At 43.5% G+C, this 17,500-nt stretch overlaps 1 protein-coding gene across 2 annotated transcripts in view; it reads left to right on the forward strand.

The window, feature by feature from the left end:
- The window catches only part of si:ch211-169p10.1 (coiled-coil domain-containing protein 120), a 45,793-nt gene that overhangs the window by 7,513 nt on the left and 20,780 nt on the right, over positions 1-17,500 (forward strand). Inside the window, exon 1 of one of the 2 annotated variants that reach the window (XM_031293104.2) lies at positions 15,197-15,398. The exons of the other annotated variant lie outside the window; for it this stretch is intronic. The gene's annotated coding sequence lies outside the window, so the exon portion shown is untranslated. Of the gene's footprint in view, positions 1-15,196; positions 15,399-17,500 lie in introns of those variants that run through there. 2 annotated transcript variants of the gene reach the window in all.

Genomic DNA, 17,500 nt, shown 5'->3' on the forward strand with positions numbered 1-17,500 from the left:
ACCGTTCTAAATTAATGCGCTATATTAACCCTTGTGTTGTCTTCCTATCGACTGCAGCTTGTCCTCCCGGTTAAACATTTAAAATCAACCATTTTTAGAATTTTTTTCAATGTTTTTGACTTTTTTTTTTAAGTTGTTGTTGCTATTTTTTTTGACGTTTTTGTCGTTTTTTCCCCCACCGGATTCACCACTAACGTCAGCTTATCACCACTAGTTTTACACTTATTTTTGGAATTCATGTACAACAAAACCTCATTTATATGAAATTATGGTCTAAACTTAATTTTTGAGTTTTAAAATTTTTTTTTGACAAATAGTTAAGATTTGAGTGGATAATCACAGACTGTCAAAGTTTAGTCAGGATACTGTTTGGAAACCATTTCATTTTTTTAAATGCTATAAAATGATAGCCTGGTTGACCCCAGACCCTTCTCAGCTGTAACTCAGCTTCATTCACAGCCCATTTCCAAAGGGGCATCACCAACAGACGCCGCTCAAATGCCTCTGGGCACAATTGGATAGTCCTTCAACCAATCAGACCAAAGATCTGGGTGACGTAGCAGCGACAGCAGCATCAACGGGTTCGGTGGCCGTCATGTTGAATGTAAACAAAAAGCTGCTCGCCGTCGCTGCGCTATTGTCATCGTGTAAAGCCCGCCTCAATGGCTGTGATTGGTGTAAAGCCCGCCTAGATGGTTGTGATTGGTGTAGGGCCCGCCTCAACGGTTGTGATTGGTGTAGAGCCCGCCTCAACGGTTGTGATTGGTGTAAAGCCCGCCTCAATGGCTGTGATTGGTGTAAAGCCCGCCTCAACGGTTGTGATTGGTGTAAAGCCCGCCTCAACGGTTGTGATTGGTGTAGAGCCCGCCTCAACGGTTGTGATTGGTGTAGGGCCTGCCTCAACGGTTGTGATTGGTGTAAAGCCCGCCTCAACGGTTGTGATTGGTGTAAAGCCCGCCTCAACGGTTGTGATTGGTGTAAAGCCCACCTCAACGGTTGTGATTGGTGAAGAGCCCGCCTCAACGGTTATGATTGGCGTAGAGCCCGCCTCAACGGTTGTGATTGGCGTAGAGCCCGCCTCAACGGTTGTGATTGGTGTAGGGCCCGCCTCAACGGTTGTGATTGGTGTAAAGCCCGCCTCAACGGTTGTGATTGGTGTAAAGCCCACCTCAACGGTTGTGATTGGTGAAGAGCCCGCCTCAACGGTTGTGATTGGCGTAGAGCCCGCCTAGATGGTTGTGATTGGCGTAGAGCCCGCCTCAATGGTTGTGATTGGCGTAAAGCCCGCCTAGATGGTTGTGATTGGCGTAAAGCCTGCCTCAACGGTTGTGATTGGTGTAAAGCCCGCCTAGATGGTTGTGATTGGTGTAAAGCCCGCCTAGATGGTTGTGATTGGCGTAAAGCCTGCCTCAACAGTTGTGATTGGTGTAAAGCCCGCCTAGATGGTTGTGATTGGTGTAAAGCCCGCCTTAACGGTTGTGATTGGTGTAAATCCCTCCTCAACGGCTGTGATTGGTGTAAAGCCCGCCTCAACGGTTGTGATTGGTGTAGGGCCCGTCTCAACGGTTGTGATTGGTGTAAAGCCCGCCTCAACGGTTGTGATTGGTGTAGAGCCCGCCTCAACGGTTGTGATTGGTGTAAAGCCCGCCTCAACGGTTGTGATTGGTGTAAAGCCCGCCTCAACGGTTGTGATTGGTGTAAAGCCCGCCTCAACGGTTGTGATTGGTGTAAAGCCCGCCTCAACGGTTGTGATTGGTGTAAAGCCCGCCTCAACGGTTGTGATTGGTGTAAAGCCCGCCTCAATGGTTGTGATTGGCGTAGAGCCTGCCTCAACGGTTGTGATTGGTGTAAAGCCCGCCTAGATGGTTGTGATTGGTGTAAATCCCTCCTCAACGGTTGTGATTGGCGTAAAGCCCGCCTTAACGGTTGTGATTGATGTAAAGCCCGCCTAGATGGTTGTGATTGGTGTAAAGCCCGCCTTAACGGTTGTGATTGGTGTAAATCCCTCCTCAACGGTTGTGATTGGTGTAAATCCCTCCTCAACGGTTGTGATTGGTGTAAAGCCCGCCTCAACGGTTGTGATTGGTGTAGGGCCCGCCTCAACGGTTGTGATTGGTGTAGGGCCCGCCTCAACGGTTGTGATTGGTGTAAAGCCCGCCTTAACGGTTGTGATTGGTGCCTCGATTTGGAGAAATTGGAAATGGGCTTGAATGGGCTCTTGGCCAGACGGACTTGCAGAGCAAATCTCAAATTTGCCGGAAGTTCGTCAGGGTTTTCCCAGGCTAATGAAATTGAATAAAACACCCAAAATTCCTTATCCTTACGTTTACCTGCAAAAAAGAAACGTATGGAACAGCCCATGTTATCTTTGGGCAATTTGCTTGAAAGAAAACCGAAATTTCTCATGTAGAAACTTTGAAAAAGGGCCAAATTTGACCCAAAGACAACAGGAGAGTTAAAAGGAAATGTGAATCTGTTATTTCCAACACTGTCTGCTGCTTCAGTGCCTCGTCCTCTGAACACCACAGGATGGCGCTAACGCACACGCTAAAAGAAGTAAGTTGCACCAGAGACTGTTATGGCCCTGACACACCAACCTGATAATCGGCTGTTGGACAGTCTGGCGAGGTCGGTGACTCGAGTCTGTTCGGTGTGTTCCGTGCCGTCGTCCGTTGGAGGAGCCGTCGGCCTTCATTTTGGCCGACCTGACTTGCTGGGTCGGAGGGCAGGCAGTCGGACTCAATGACCCATCTGATTGGTGGAGAGCTAACCCGGAAATGGTGAGTGGGATGAGTGACGTGAGTGACACCTCTCAAAATCTGACGAAAATCTTCTTTGTTGATCTGAAGACAGATTCAGCAACTGCACGGCCTATTTCTCGCTTAAAATGTTTTCAAAAACACGTTTCGGTGAACTATTTTCGTAAAATACGGGATCGTATTTCGAACGAACCGCCATTACTATCGGCTGGAGAAGCCAGACCCACGTGACGCATTCGTCATTTCCGGTTTTAATTTTTTGGGGGACAATACAGATTAGCACCGCCTGCTGCTATGGAGACGTATTACGTCTCGCGCAGAGCGTACGCTCAAGTCGGCGTCTCTTCAGTGTGTTCTGAGGAACTTTTTGGACCTCGGGGAGACTGATCAGTCTGACTGACTTTACTGCCGACGGTCGGCAGTCTGGTTGGTGTGTCAGGGCCTTTAGAAGCGAGACGCCCCAACCCAGAGTAACTTCCTGTCTGTGTCCCGTGGGTTTGTCCGCTGCCACGCCTCCTTTAGGAGACTAGCAGGACGTCCTGAGTGTGTTGATCCCAACGGGAGAAGTGAACGTGAACGCAGATTATGAGCGATTCTTTCGCCCCGTAGTCACCAAAGTAAATATTGGAGCCGTTCTTCACCAAGCCACATATCTCCAGAACAGTCTGACACTAAAATGTTATGTTTCTGACGGACACATCAGGAGAAAATTAACTTAGTTTGAGACCTGTTTCTGTCTCAGGAACAAACTCTCACGAGATCTGGCAACATAAAGAAGCTAACGTCAGCTAACGGTCACCAACGTTAACCCTAACAAAGCTAATGTCCGTGATGCTACATTTGTCTTTTAGCTGTGTAAATATCTAACTTTAGCAAAAGAACATAATAAATTATACAAATATAACTTCTCATCCACCCACATGACGTTCACTAGACTTTCAAACGAGGCCACGCCCCTTTAGGAAACAGGAAGTGTGGACCGTTTCATACCGTTGGCCAGCTTGAAATGCGCTCTCTTTAGCTATAGCGGATCTTTGGTTAGGGTGACCAGACGTCCCTGTTTGACCGGGACAGTCCCGATTCTAAGTTGCTTCTCCCGAGTCCCGACAAAAGCCTGTCGGGACGCTAAAATGTCCCGGTTTACACCAACCACTATGCAATTGTCCCGGTTACATAGCCGACGTGGTCTTATTATAGCCCGATCATTAACTATGATAATGAAAAATACCTTTTCACCAAGTTTCTCACAAGTTCAGTGGGTGCATTTTCCAAAAGAATGCTTTAATTCTGAAAAATAAAGTCACACACAAAACTCACTCAATGTCTTTTAATATTATTTCTTAGATATGTAGGCTACATACCAAGAAAATTCATGAATATTAACTGAGATACCCCATTATGTTGTGAGCAGTAGGCCTACGTGTGCTGTTGGCAAAATTGTGTCTAATCTGTCTGTGTCTATGTCTGACCTGGGCTGGCACATGTTCATGTTAAAAAGCGTGTGCGTGCACGAGCACTATGGTCACGCACAAAGTGTCCCGGTTTTAGTTCCGGGAAATCTGGTCACCCTATCGTTGGTTACACTCTACACTGCGTCTCTGAACTAGGGTTGGGTACCCAACGCGGTGCCAATAGGCCACCGGTTCCGACCTAAACGGTAGTAACGAGACCGAATAAGAACGAAAATTTCGGTGCCTTATTTCGGTGCCTGACTTTACACTACACTCAACAGCTAACGTTAGCCTACCTTTAGCTAGCAGCTGGATTAAACAGGGTTAACAGGGGTTTCAACAGTCTGCTCTGCAGCGCAGCAGATTCCGACGTCGGAAAAACACAGACGGTGCGTTCACTGAAACTGGTAAATACAGCCTCGCGGTGCATTCAAAGTTATTGTAAAATACCCTTTTCCCATCTGGTGGTTGTTTTTGTCATTCAACAGCAGTTTACTGGTGAAATAAGTTATTGTTTATTATAAGTTATAGTTATTACATTACTATTAAATCATTTAATTTTCACCATATGGCCGTAGTAATAAACAAAGTTGTTCTTAAATGTCGTCGACTGTTGTTTAGTACCCTTCTTTTTTTTCTTCTTTTTTTTTTTACTTTCTTAAAAAGTATTGGTTCAGGCACCGTTTAGGCACCGCACCGTTTTAAAAGTACCGCTTTAGCACCGGTATCGAAAAAAAAAACAACCATACCCAACCCTACTCTGAACTGACTTTGTTTCACAGCGATCATCTCTCCTCCCGTTCCCTGTTCAGCTCTCTACTTCACACGGCAGATCATCTGTTCCTGAAAGTCTTTGATATTGTTTTGGGGACGCTGACATGGCTGATAGCTGGCTTGTCTTGTTGTTAAACATACTGCCAGATTATATTTCCTGATTTCCAACCATACAACCCGGTCTCACGCCAGTTCAATTCAATTCAATTCAATTCAATTCAATTCAATTTTATTTATAGTATCAAATCATAACAAGAGTTATCTCGAGACACTTTACAGATAGAGTAGGTCTAGACCACACTCTATAAAGCCCCAACAATTCCAATAGTTCCCCCAAGAGCAAGCATTAGCAGTGGCTATTGCGACAGTGGCGAGGAAAAACTCCCTTTTAGGAAGAAACCTCGGCAGACCCAGACTCTTGGTGGGCGGTGTCTGACGGTTGGGGTTATGACGGTACAGGATGTAGCGTGGCACAGCAGAGCATGGGTGGACGCGGTGGACGCAGCAGGACGTAGCCGAGCTTTGCAGGGAATCGCAGAGCGTAGCAGGGTGTAGCAGGTCCATAGCCACAGCTGCACCCAAGACCCAGGTCTTGGTGTCGCCCTAATCCGAGGCGATGTTCTGGGCGAAGAAGAAACATAAGGACTCCGGGGAGTAAACTCCCCAGAGCTAGGTGAGTAACAAGCACTTCTGGGACAGGATGTGCATAAAAGGAAACAAAAGAAAAGAGCGTGTCATAAGAAGGAACTTCCTCGGCAGTCTAGAATTATAACAGCATAACTAGGAGAGGCACTATATTATTGATTATACGATAGGTAAATCTGATGACTGTAAAGAGAAGCAGAGAAAAGCAGGGGTGCTGTGTCTGCAGCTATACACCCTGCCCCGCCGGTCTAGGCGTTCACTGCAACTCCTCACTCCCTAACTATAAGCTTTATCAAAGAGGAGAGTTTTCAGTTTAGTCTTAAATGTAGCGATGGTGTCTGCCCCCCGAACCCAGATTGGGAGCTGGTACCACAGGAGAGGAGCCTGATAGCTGAAGGCTCTGGCTCCCATTCTACTTTTAGAGACTCTAGGAACCACAAGTAACTCTGCATTCTGGGAGCGTAGTGCTCTAGTGGGACAATAAGGTACTAAGAGGTCCCCAAGATATGAAGGAGCTTGACCATTTAGAGCTTTATAGGTCAGAAGAAGGATTTTAAATTCAATCCTGGATTTTACAGGAAGCCAATGGAGAGAAGCTAATACAGGAGAAATATGATCTCTTTTCTTAGTTCTTGTCAGAACACGCGCAGCATTCTGGATCAGCTGGAGAGTCCTAAGGGTTTTATTTGAGCATCCTGATAATAAGGAATTACAATAGTCCAGCCTGGAAGTAACGAATGCATGGACTAGTTTTTCTGCATCGTTTTAAGATAGGATGTTCCTAATTTTAGCAATGTTACGAAGGTGAAAAAAGGCAGTTCTAGAGGTGTGTTTTAGATGGGCGTTAAAGGATAGATCCTGATCAAAAATAACTCCTAGATTTCTGACAGTAGTACTGGAGGCCAGGGCAATGCCATCCAGAGTAATTATATCTTCGGCTAATGAGGTTCGTAGGGGTTTGGAGCCCAGCACAATAACTTCGGTTTTGTTTGAGTTTAACATCAGGAAATTGTAGGCCATCCATGATTTTATATCTTTAATGCAAGCTTGAAGTTTAGCTAGCTGGCTGGTTTCGTCTGGCTTGATTGACAGATATAATTGGGTGTCATCCGCATAACAGTGAAAGTTAATTGAGTGTTTCCTAATAATATTGCCTAGAGGAAGCATATATAAGGAGAATAGAATTGGTCCAAGCACTGAGCCTTGAGGAACGCCATGGTTAATTTTAGCGTAATTGGAGGGTTTATTGTTAACATTAACAAATTGCGATCGATCAGAAAAATAGGACTTAAACCAGTTTAGTGCGATTCCTTTAATGCCAACTAAATGTTCCAGTCTCTGTAAGAGGATGGTATGGTCAATAGTATCGAATGCAGCACTAAGATCTAATAAGACAAGTACGGAGACAAGTCCTTTGTCTGAAGCAGTTAGAAGGTCGTTAGTAATTTTCACCAGTGCCGTCTCTGTGCTATGATGCTTTCTAAATCCTGACTGAAAGTCCTCAAATAAGCTATTGCTATGTAGAAAATCACATAACTGATTAGCGACTACTTTCTCAAGGATCTTGGAGAGAAAGGCAAGGTTAGATATAGGTCTATAGTTGGCTAAGACCTCAGGATCGAGGGTGGGTTTTTTCAGTAGAGGTTTTATCACAGCTACTTTAAATGACTGCGGTACATAACCTGTCAATAAAGACATATTTATCATATCTAGTAATGAAGTGTTAACCACGAGTAACGCTTCTTTAAGTAGCCTCGTTGGGATGGGGTCCAAGAGACAGGTAGATGGCTTAGCTGAAGAAACCTTTAACATTAATTGTTGAGGGTTTATAGGATAAAAGCAGTCTAAGTATATGTCAGGTCTAGTCGTTCTTTCTAGCAGTCTGTCAGTTAAAGGTGACCCATTAGAGGTTGGGGGAAAGAGGTGATGAATAGTATCTCTAATTGTTATAATTTTATCGTTAAAGAAACTCATGAAGTCGTCACTACTCAGAGCTATAGGAATAGATGGCTCAATAGAGCTGTGGCTATCTGTCAGCCTGGCTACAGTGCTGAAAAGAAACCTTGGGTTGTTTTTATTTTCTTCTATTAGTGATGAATAGTAGTCTGATCTGGCCTTTCTTAGGGTCTTCCTATAGGTTTTCAGACTGTCTTGCCAGTCTAAATGAGATTCTTCTAGTTTGGTGGAACGCCATTTACTTTCAAGTTTGCGCGAGATTTGCTTTAATTTACGAGTTTGGGAGTTATACCAAGGTGCTAGTTTCCTTTGCTTCATCGTCTTCTTTTTAAGGGGAGCAACAGAGTCTAAAGTTGTCCGTAGGCAGGCCGTAGCATCGTCTACGAAATTATCAATTTGAGAGGGACTAAAGTTTACATAAAGATCCTCTGTTATATTACGGCACGTTAATGAGTTTAGTGCTGTTGGAATATCTTCCTTAAATTTAGCTATAGCACTGTCAGATAGGCTTCTAGCGTAGAAGCTTTTATCTAATTTCGTATAATCGGGTAGTAAGAATTCGAAAGTTATTAAGAAGTGGTCTGATAATAAAGGATTTTGCGGGAATACTATTACGTCTTCAATTTTGATGCCATATGCCAGCACAAGGTCGAGGGTGTGGTTAAAACAGTGCGTGGCCTCATGCACACTCTGACTGAAACCAATTGAATCTAGTAGTGAGTTGAAAGCAGTACTAAGGCTATTGCTGTCAACGTCCACATGGATATTAAAATCACCTACAATAAGTACTTTGTCTGATTGAAGGACTACGCATGATAAAAACTCTGAGAATTCCGATAAAAATTCACAATATGGACCTGGTGCTCGGTAGACAACAACAAATATAATTGGCTGTACTGTTTTCCATGTTGAATGCTGAAGGTTAAGAACGAGATTTTCAAAAGAGTTATAATTTAGTTTAGGTTTAGGATTAATTAACAGGCTCGAGTCAAATATGGCTGCAACTCCCCCTCCTCGGCCTGAGCCTCTAGGAATTTGAGTATTAATATGAGTGGGAGGAGTGGCTTCATTTAGACTGACATAATCTTCATGGCCCAGCCATGTTTCAGTTAGACAGAATAGATCAATTTGATTATCGGAAATCAATTCGTTTACTAGTATTGCTTTAGAAGACAGAGATCTGATATTTAGTAGACCGCATCTAATTTTCCTATCCTGTTCTATCATTGCAGTGGTAGTTGTAATTCCAATTAGGTTGTTAAGTATTGCCCCTCTTTTGGTTACCTGTGGCTGACGTGAACTGGATGCTAAATTGACTATGTTTGCAGTCAACTCCTTATTACTTAGGGGATTCACCACTTTGTATGGTCTATTGTTGATTATAACTGGAATAGTACTAGTACTACATGTTACCCTGCAGAAAACATTTTCAGATTCATTCACTTGTAAAGTGCCATTAGGATCAATACCTGGGGGGCATGAATCTGTGATATTTTCAACAGAAAAAAGTTCGTAAATAGTCACGTTATTTTTATTTATTGATACGTGTACAGGTCACGAATTTTGACCGTTACCATTTCACGAACTGCCACGGGGAAATTAAATGCCACACACCAGCGACAACAACGGGACGGACCGACGGGCCGCCCCACGCGGCCACAACGGGGAAATTAAACGCCACCGGGCGCAGGGACACGATCCACGGTCTCTGTGGCACGCAACAACGGGGACATGAAACGCCACAACAACGGGATGGTTAAAACGACATATTCGTGTCCTGTTCACGAATCAATACATTCAATAACGTGACCATTTCACGAACTGCCACGAGACTGGGCTGAACCATACACAGTGTTATTGACTTTGGATCTTGCTAGCATAACGTTAGCTTTGTGGCTCGATCTCTGAGCTGAGAGAACTACAAATCTGTCCCGTTGCTAAGAGTGGAAAGTCGTATCTAAGGCCCGTCCTTTTTGCTGGAGCAGTGAACGTTTGCATTGCATAAGAACATTATGGGATGGGGAATGATTGTTCCAGGTAGGAACACAAGCACACAAGCAATAATCAAGACTGGAATTTCTCCGAAGTTTTAGTTCCCTTTCACATTTTTGTTTGTTTTTTTTTGGACAATTTTTTCGCCTTTTTTGTACACACACACACACAAAAAAATTATACACACACACACACACACACACACACTGACTGACACACACACACAGAAACACACACACACACACACACACACACACTGACACACACAGAAACACACACACACACACACACACACACACACACACACACACACACACACACACACTGACTGACACACACACACTGACACACACAGAAACACACACACACACACACACAGAATCACACACACACACACACACACACACACACACACACTGACTGACACACACACACACACAGAAACACACACACACACACACTGACTATCTGACACACACACACACAGAAACACACACAGAATCTGACACACACACACACACACACACACACAGAATCTCTCTCACACACACTTTTCTCTAAGATTCTTTTTTTGGGGCATTTTCAGCCTTTATTTATATAGGACAGCTGAAGACATGAAAGGAGAGGGGCGGGAATGACATGCAGCAAAGGGCCGCAGGTCGGAGTCGAACCCGCGGCCACTGCATCGAGGACTAAGCCTTTTTATATGGGCGCCCGCTCTACCAACTGAACTTGAATTTTTCAAGGTTTTTTTGGACCGTCTTTTCGGTGTTTTTTTGTCGCCCCCCCCCCCCTTGCTCCGCCCCTCATTCTGGATCAGTTGGAGAGTCTTTAGGGACTTATTTGAGCAAAATGATAATAAGGAATTACATAACTCCAGCATCAACGTAACAAATGCATGGATTAATTTTTCTTTGAGACAAGACTGGCCTGATTTTTGCAATATTACGCAGACGGGACTCTAGTTTAGTATAATTTAGTTTGTGTGTTTCACAGAACATAAAAAAACAAGGAGTACAAAAATGCCCGTGAGGGTGTGGGAGGAGCCTGTAACAGCTTATATAAAAAGCACATGCAAGGGGCGCCCTCTAGCTCACCCAGTAGGAGCGTGCGCCCCATGTAGGCTGAGTCCTTTGCAGCGGCGTGGGTTCGACTCCGAGCTGCGGCCCTTTGCTGCGTGTCATCACCCATCTCTCTCCCACCTTACCTGTCTATCATCTGTCATAATACAAATAAATACATAAAAGCACAACCAAAGTACACAAATGTAGACGTACAAAATCAAAAAGCCTTCTCTCTCGGGACAGGGACTGTGATGAGGACACTCGGAGTTAAAAGATGAACATCTAAACTCATGAGATTTAATATTCAGCTCTGACACACACACACACACACACACACACACACACACACACAGAAACACACACACTGACTGACACACACACACACACACACACACACACACACACAGAAACACAGAAACACACACACACACACACACACACACACACACACACACACTTTAAATCCACCTCTAATCCCTCATTTATTTCTCTTTTTTTTCTCTTTCAATATTCTTTATTGACACGTGTTGCCAGAGCGTCCAGAGAGCCAATCAGAGAGCAGGAAAGAGAAAACAGACTTCAGATCAGAGAACAGGACGTTTTCCGAGTGAAGGATTTTATTTATTTACGTTCAGTTATGATTGATTTATATTGACATTAAAGGCATCATTTGATCTCTCCGTCTGATCTTTTGATCCTTTTATTGGGAAGCTGTAATATTAATGCTCCTCTGAGTGTCACTGCTGATGAATCAGACATGTGATTAATGACACATGTGGAACAACAGCTGCTCTGTGATCAGTGCCATCACAACATTACTAGTTTATACCAAGGGGGTCAGCTTCTCCTCACAACGAGTAGCTCCTATGGCGCCATTTTGATGCTACCAAGCCATCACCTCCCGTTAGCATCCCATTGACTGCCATTCATTCTGACGTCACTTTGACAGAGAATAACTTTACATCTGAAGAGTTTAAAGACTCTATTTGTCCATTGTTTATTTCTAAAGAAACACGACAATGTAAAAAAGGCTCCATTACCTTGTACCTCACGTTATGGCTCCGTAGCAGACGTTTTTATAAAAATAGGCTAACGATTGGGTCATAACCACGAGACTTACTGTCTCATAGTAGAGGAATTACCGTATAGTACAGGAGAAGCTCTCAGGCAGTTTGGACTTCCATTAGCTGTTTAAGTTTAATTACTAATGTTAACTATCATTTTAGTGATCAATAATTAGCCTGTGTCTATGTTATCTCCTTACATATACCTACGCTCTCCGTCTCTGCTAGATTGGGAATGATTGAGATTTCTCTTGGCACAGCTACCAGAAGACTTCCAACTTTCAGACAGGTTGCTCACGTCACATCTACGTCTTCAAGCTCAGTTGGAGGCTGCTCAGTAACGCTCAGCCATCACCGGGAAAGATCTTCTAATATCCTTCACTGGTCTCCATCCAGAGACACGGGATCTGTTGGTCCATTTCTTTAACTAATGGTAGTCTCGCATCGCTAGTTCTATCTCCACAGCGCTGTGGAGGAAGGTCTGGCTACACCACAGATGCATTCTGGGATAGGAGAACAAACCGCTCTGGCTTTTGTTTTTGTAAATCTCACTACAGGCTGTAGGTGGAGCCAGAGGAGCCAGATTATTTATTAAATGACCTGCTTCATGTAATTCTACTTAGAGCTTAGATCGGCCCAAAAAATCAAGCCCGAACCTGCCCGAGCCCGGCCCGGCCCGACACATTAACTGTAATTATGAGCCCGAGCCCGATTTAAACCCGACAATTTTTTAATACGTGGGCCGTTATAACTGACGTTCTCAACTATAATTCAGAGTTGTTTGAACTGCAGAAATCTGTTTAGAATAATACAACAAGGACGAAACTGTAAACTGCTGTTAGTTTATTCAGAATGGAACGGATCGCAGATGGATCTGAATGAAGAAACGTAAAAAAAAGAAGAAACAATGATGAACAACATATTGTTGTCACTGCCCACGACTTGTTTAAACTGCTTCCATACCTCCGACTTTCCTCCACACTTGCTCAAAAGGTAATTCTCCTGTTTTTCTTTTTTTCTTTACATCTTCCAGCTCCCGGTGTGATGCGTGCGAGAGGAGGAGACTCCGTGCATGAAGTGCTGCATTTTGTAACTGCAGCCTAACTTTTGTACACATTTGTTACTTTTATATAGCCTATATATATATATTTATAATATTTCTGGTTATGGCATAGCTATCTCCCCACCCAAATAGGATAATAAGGTAATGGATTAAAAAAAAGAAAATTGCTTGATCAAGGGTCCGGCCCAGGCCCAGTCCGGGCCGGGCTCGGGCTCGGGCTTGGGCCGAGAATCTAAACTCTAATTCTACTAGAACATAGGGTCAGTTTCAGCAGATATGACAGAAAGTTAGTTTAATAAGTCTGACCTACTGCACCTTTATCCTTCCTACGTCATCTTACAGCGCTGCGGCCGAGCTACTGCTCTGCCCGGTGCGTTCCATACAGACACTAAATTGTGATTTTTGCGTCGTATCTGACGCTGAGAGACGCTGACTAAGCGTCCGTGTTTGACGAGTTGGGAGTGAGAATGAGTTTTCAGAATGAAAATCTGCGTAATTTCATTTAGTGTGAACGCAAGACGTAAACGTAGAAAAAGACCAAACCAAAACATAGTGGTGTAGATGTTGCCTGAACCCAGTGATCTCTGCAGGATTAATTTAGAGTTCCTTGCTTCTGTCCTGCTGAGCTGCTGCTGAATATGAAAACGGATACAAACAGGAGATGCTTGAATGTGAACTGTGTGTGTGTGTGTGTGTGTGTGTGTGTGTGTGTGCGTGCATATCATATGTGTGTGTGTGTGTGTGTGTCTATCTGTCTGTGTGTGTGTGTGTGTGTCTTTTGTTCTGCTAATGTTAGTGGGGAGCCAGACAGTGAAACTGAAAACAGAGAAAGTGTTTTCAGTGATTTTCATTTAATTGAATGTTTTTTTGGGGACAAATACAGCGTAGTAGTTTATAACTCCCGATTCACAAAGTTATTTAGAGAGAGGGAGAGAGAGAGAGAGAGAGAGAGAGAGAGAGAGAGAGAGATAGAGAGAAAAAGACAGAGAGAGAGAGAGAGAGAGAGAGACAGAGAAAGAGGGAGAGACAGAGACAGAGAGAGAAAAAGACAGAGAGAGAGAGAGAGAGGGAGAGACAGAGACAGAGAGAGAAAAAGACAGAGAGAGAGAGAGAGAGACAGAGAGAGAGAGAGTGAGAGAGAGAGATTAACAGGATGTAGCCTCTTTCAAAATAAGAGCAGAGTTATAGGAACAACATTAACTTATTAGAGATGCACCGATACCGATTTTAGCTGATTCCGATTTCATTTCTACTAACCACTTTACAGCACACACAAATATTTTTTTTTCTATCTTTTCTTTAATAGAACATTTTGCACAGAACATAGAACATGTTTTGAACAGATAATGGATCAAAATAGAACTATATAAATTACTCCTGGTGTGGGACATTCACACACATCTAAAGAGCAATGTTAGAACCATTTCCTTCTTTTCACATCAATATCAACTAAAGAAATGTGATTTAGGTTTTTGGTGTCGTCCCTCCACGCCCTACTTTCTCCTTGCAGGTGTTGCATGTTGCAAACTTGTTATCTTCTGCACACACGCTGAAGAATTCCCAAACAGCTGACATGTTGCAGGTTAATTCACCAGGTTCCTACATGTGGGAGAATACGGACACACGGTGGAGAAGTTGAGAGAAAGGAGAAAGAGAGCGTGCTGTGGCGTCCGTGCTGTGGCGTCCGTGCTGTGGCGTCCGTGTGTGCGTGCGTCCTTGAGAACTGTAACTGGTATAACTTATGTTGTCAGTTAATTGGAGCGTTGACCGGCATGAAATCACCATATGTCAGACTGACCTGCCGGTCGCCGGTCATGGCCGGTCTATTGGTGCATTATTATTAGTGCTGCAACCCCAAATAATTTATATTAGTTTCATTGTTGTTGTTCATGTCGACTATTTTCTTTCGACATTGTTTACATTATTCAATGTTTTTTTTTTTAAGCGTTTTCGTCGCTTCTTTCACTGTTTTTGCCACTTCTTGCTTTTTTTCGACGTTTTCGTTGCTTCTTTCGACGTAGACAGAAGCATCAAAATCTTCATGATCTGCACTGATCATAATGAAAACTTTATTGAAGAAAATAAATTCAAATAACATTTTAGACAAGTGCTCAAAATAATGATCCAGAGAAACATTAAATGACTAAATAAATTAAAAGTGTTAACATTTAGAGGGGGGGGGGGGGGGGGGATTAAACAATATAAAATTACAATGAGAGACAAAATTTATATAAATTATTCTTTAAGAAGTACAATAATTTAGTTTGTGTGTCTGTAGTTATGTAAGTACAAATTTGCCAGATAAAACCAACAAGTTGACACTGAATTCAATGTTCAGAAATTCTCATGTTCTTCCGGTACTTTTAGTTTGGAAATCCGGAGCGGAAGTGACGCGTGTGACCGCAGGTAACTTGACGGCAGAGTCCAGCGGTGGATCATTGTGAGCGCGTGAGCTCCGAGGAGATAAAAGCGAGTTTAACTGAAGCGAAGAAAACGTTTGAGCTGTTTTAGGTTGCGTTTACTGAGTGAACGCGCTGATATCCCGCTTTTAGTCCGGGTTTACCCCGCTTTTAGCCCGGGTTTACCCCTCTTTTAGCCCGGGTCTCCGGGACAGGATGGATCCTCTGAAGGTATTTAAACTGCTCACACGGAGTCTCGCTATCTTCATGTTTGGGTTTCAACAATCAGCTGATTCAGGAGTTAAGTTGAGTTGAAGTTAATTAACTTTAACAGTTAGAAATCATACCTAACTAATCAAAGGGTCATCTATAAGTTATAATCAAACAGGTTAATGCAATAATCAGAATTAATTCATTAGGTTAATTCATGATGAAAATTATCACTTATTTTAATCACTTACTGCTGTATTATTTTATTATCATGACAACTGCATAGTTTCTTCACTTTCTGTGTGTGTGTGTGTCTGTGTGTGTGTGTGTGTGTGTGCGTGCGTGTGTGTGTGTGTGTGTGTCTGTGTTTGCGCGTGCGTGTGTGTGTCTTTGTGTGTGTTTGTGTGCGTGCGTGTGTCTTTGTGTGTGTCTGGCTGTCTGTGTGTATGCGTGCATATCTGTGTCTGTCTGTTTGTGTGTGTGTGTGTGTGTGTGTGTGTGTGTGTGTGTGTGTGTGTGTGTGCGTGCACATCTGTGTGTGTGTGTGTGCGTGTCCGTGTGTTTGTGTGTGTGTGTCTGTCTATGTGTGTATGCGTGCATATCTGTGGGTGTGTGTGTGTTTGTCTTTGTGTGTGTCTGTCTGTCTATGTGTGTGTGTGTGTGTGTGTGTGCGTGCACATCTGTGTGTGTGTGTGTGTGTGTGTGTGTGGGGCTGTGTGTGTGTGTGTGTGTGTGTGTGTGTGTGTGTGGGGCTGTGTGTGTGTGTGTGTGTGTGTGTGTGGGGGGGTGGACAGAATAACAGATACACTGCTGGAGGTCTCACATGCTGCCGTTGGCATTTGTAATGCAAAACAAAATCCTTTTCCTTGCTTCCCCAACAAGAACCGAGGTGTGTGATCCCAGCTCACATCACACAGCAGACACGGCTCACCAGACCGATGATATCACCACACAGAAATACTGTGATAATCAATATATAACCGTGCGTTCATGGACATCGGAAAAACATTTTTCCGAGTGAAAACGTCATCATTCACGTCCCTTCCTGTGGGAATCAGAGGTGGGAAACTCGGGCTAGATTTTGCTAACCGAGTTTCCCAGTTGGTGTTGGCGTTGTTGACAACTGACGATTGATGGAGGCGACTTTGGTTCACTGGACATATTTCAATGACAATAAACTTATTTAATGTGGACAAACGCCTCTGCTGAGAACCATACACAGACATAACATGTTTCTTATTATTCATAAATAGGCCCATGTATAAAACACCTTCTCCGTGTCCTTTCCTGTTCGTTGTCCTGCAGATAACACAAACACCTGACGATGTGTGTTTGGATAAGAAAACAGCAGCAAATTATTGTGGCCTCCATGTTTTCACCACCTGATGCTCTCGGCTACGGCCAACAGCTGGTTGCAGTCATGCAACAAGTTGTTATGCCAAACGCCAATATAACAGAAGACGAAGAACATTCATCCCGACCATGTGAACGCTGACAGTCGGAAAAACAACGTAACCACGGGGTCGGTCCCTGTTATTCCCAGGTGGCATGAACGCGCCATTAGACTAGACTATCCTGTGATGATACATCGAGATATCGGCCGCCGTCCCGATGAAAACCTCGTCCTCTTCGGCTCGTTAACTTCTGTTCAAGTTTACTCAGTCATGCGTTGAGCGCCGCCTCGAGGCCAACGTTAAAATAAACAATAAAAACTTCGATAAAAGTGGAAAAAATTGACAAAAACCTCAAAAAAAAGTGGAACAAATTTTGACAAAATTGACAAAAACCTCAAAAAGTGGAAAAAATGTTTAATTAACGTTGATAATAAGCAACAGAAACTGAGTCCAGCTGAAATGATTGGACCATTAAACACCCTAAAATGTAAGGATCTTTCCTGCATTGAGTACTTTTACTTTTAATACTTTAAGTATATTTTCCTGATGATACTTACAGACTTTTACTTGTAACAGTGTTTTAACAATGTGGTATTAGTACTTTTATCCAAAGCGACAAATGCATTCAACCATAACGGGACAAACTCAGAACAGCACGAATCCCTCTGACGTACGTTAGCTTCATATATTCTCGGGACGGATTCGGCTGAATATTGGGCTTTTTGACGG

The sequence above is a fragment of the Sander lucioperca genome, chromosome 12 (assembly GCF_008315115.2).
Source record: "Sander lucioperca isolate FBNREF2018 chromosome 12, SLUC_FBN_1.2, whole genome shotgun sequence".
Lineage (NCBI taxonomy): Eukaryota > Metazoa > Chordata > Actinopteri > Perciformes > Percidae > Sander > Sander lucioperca.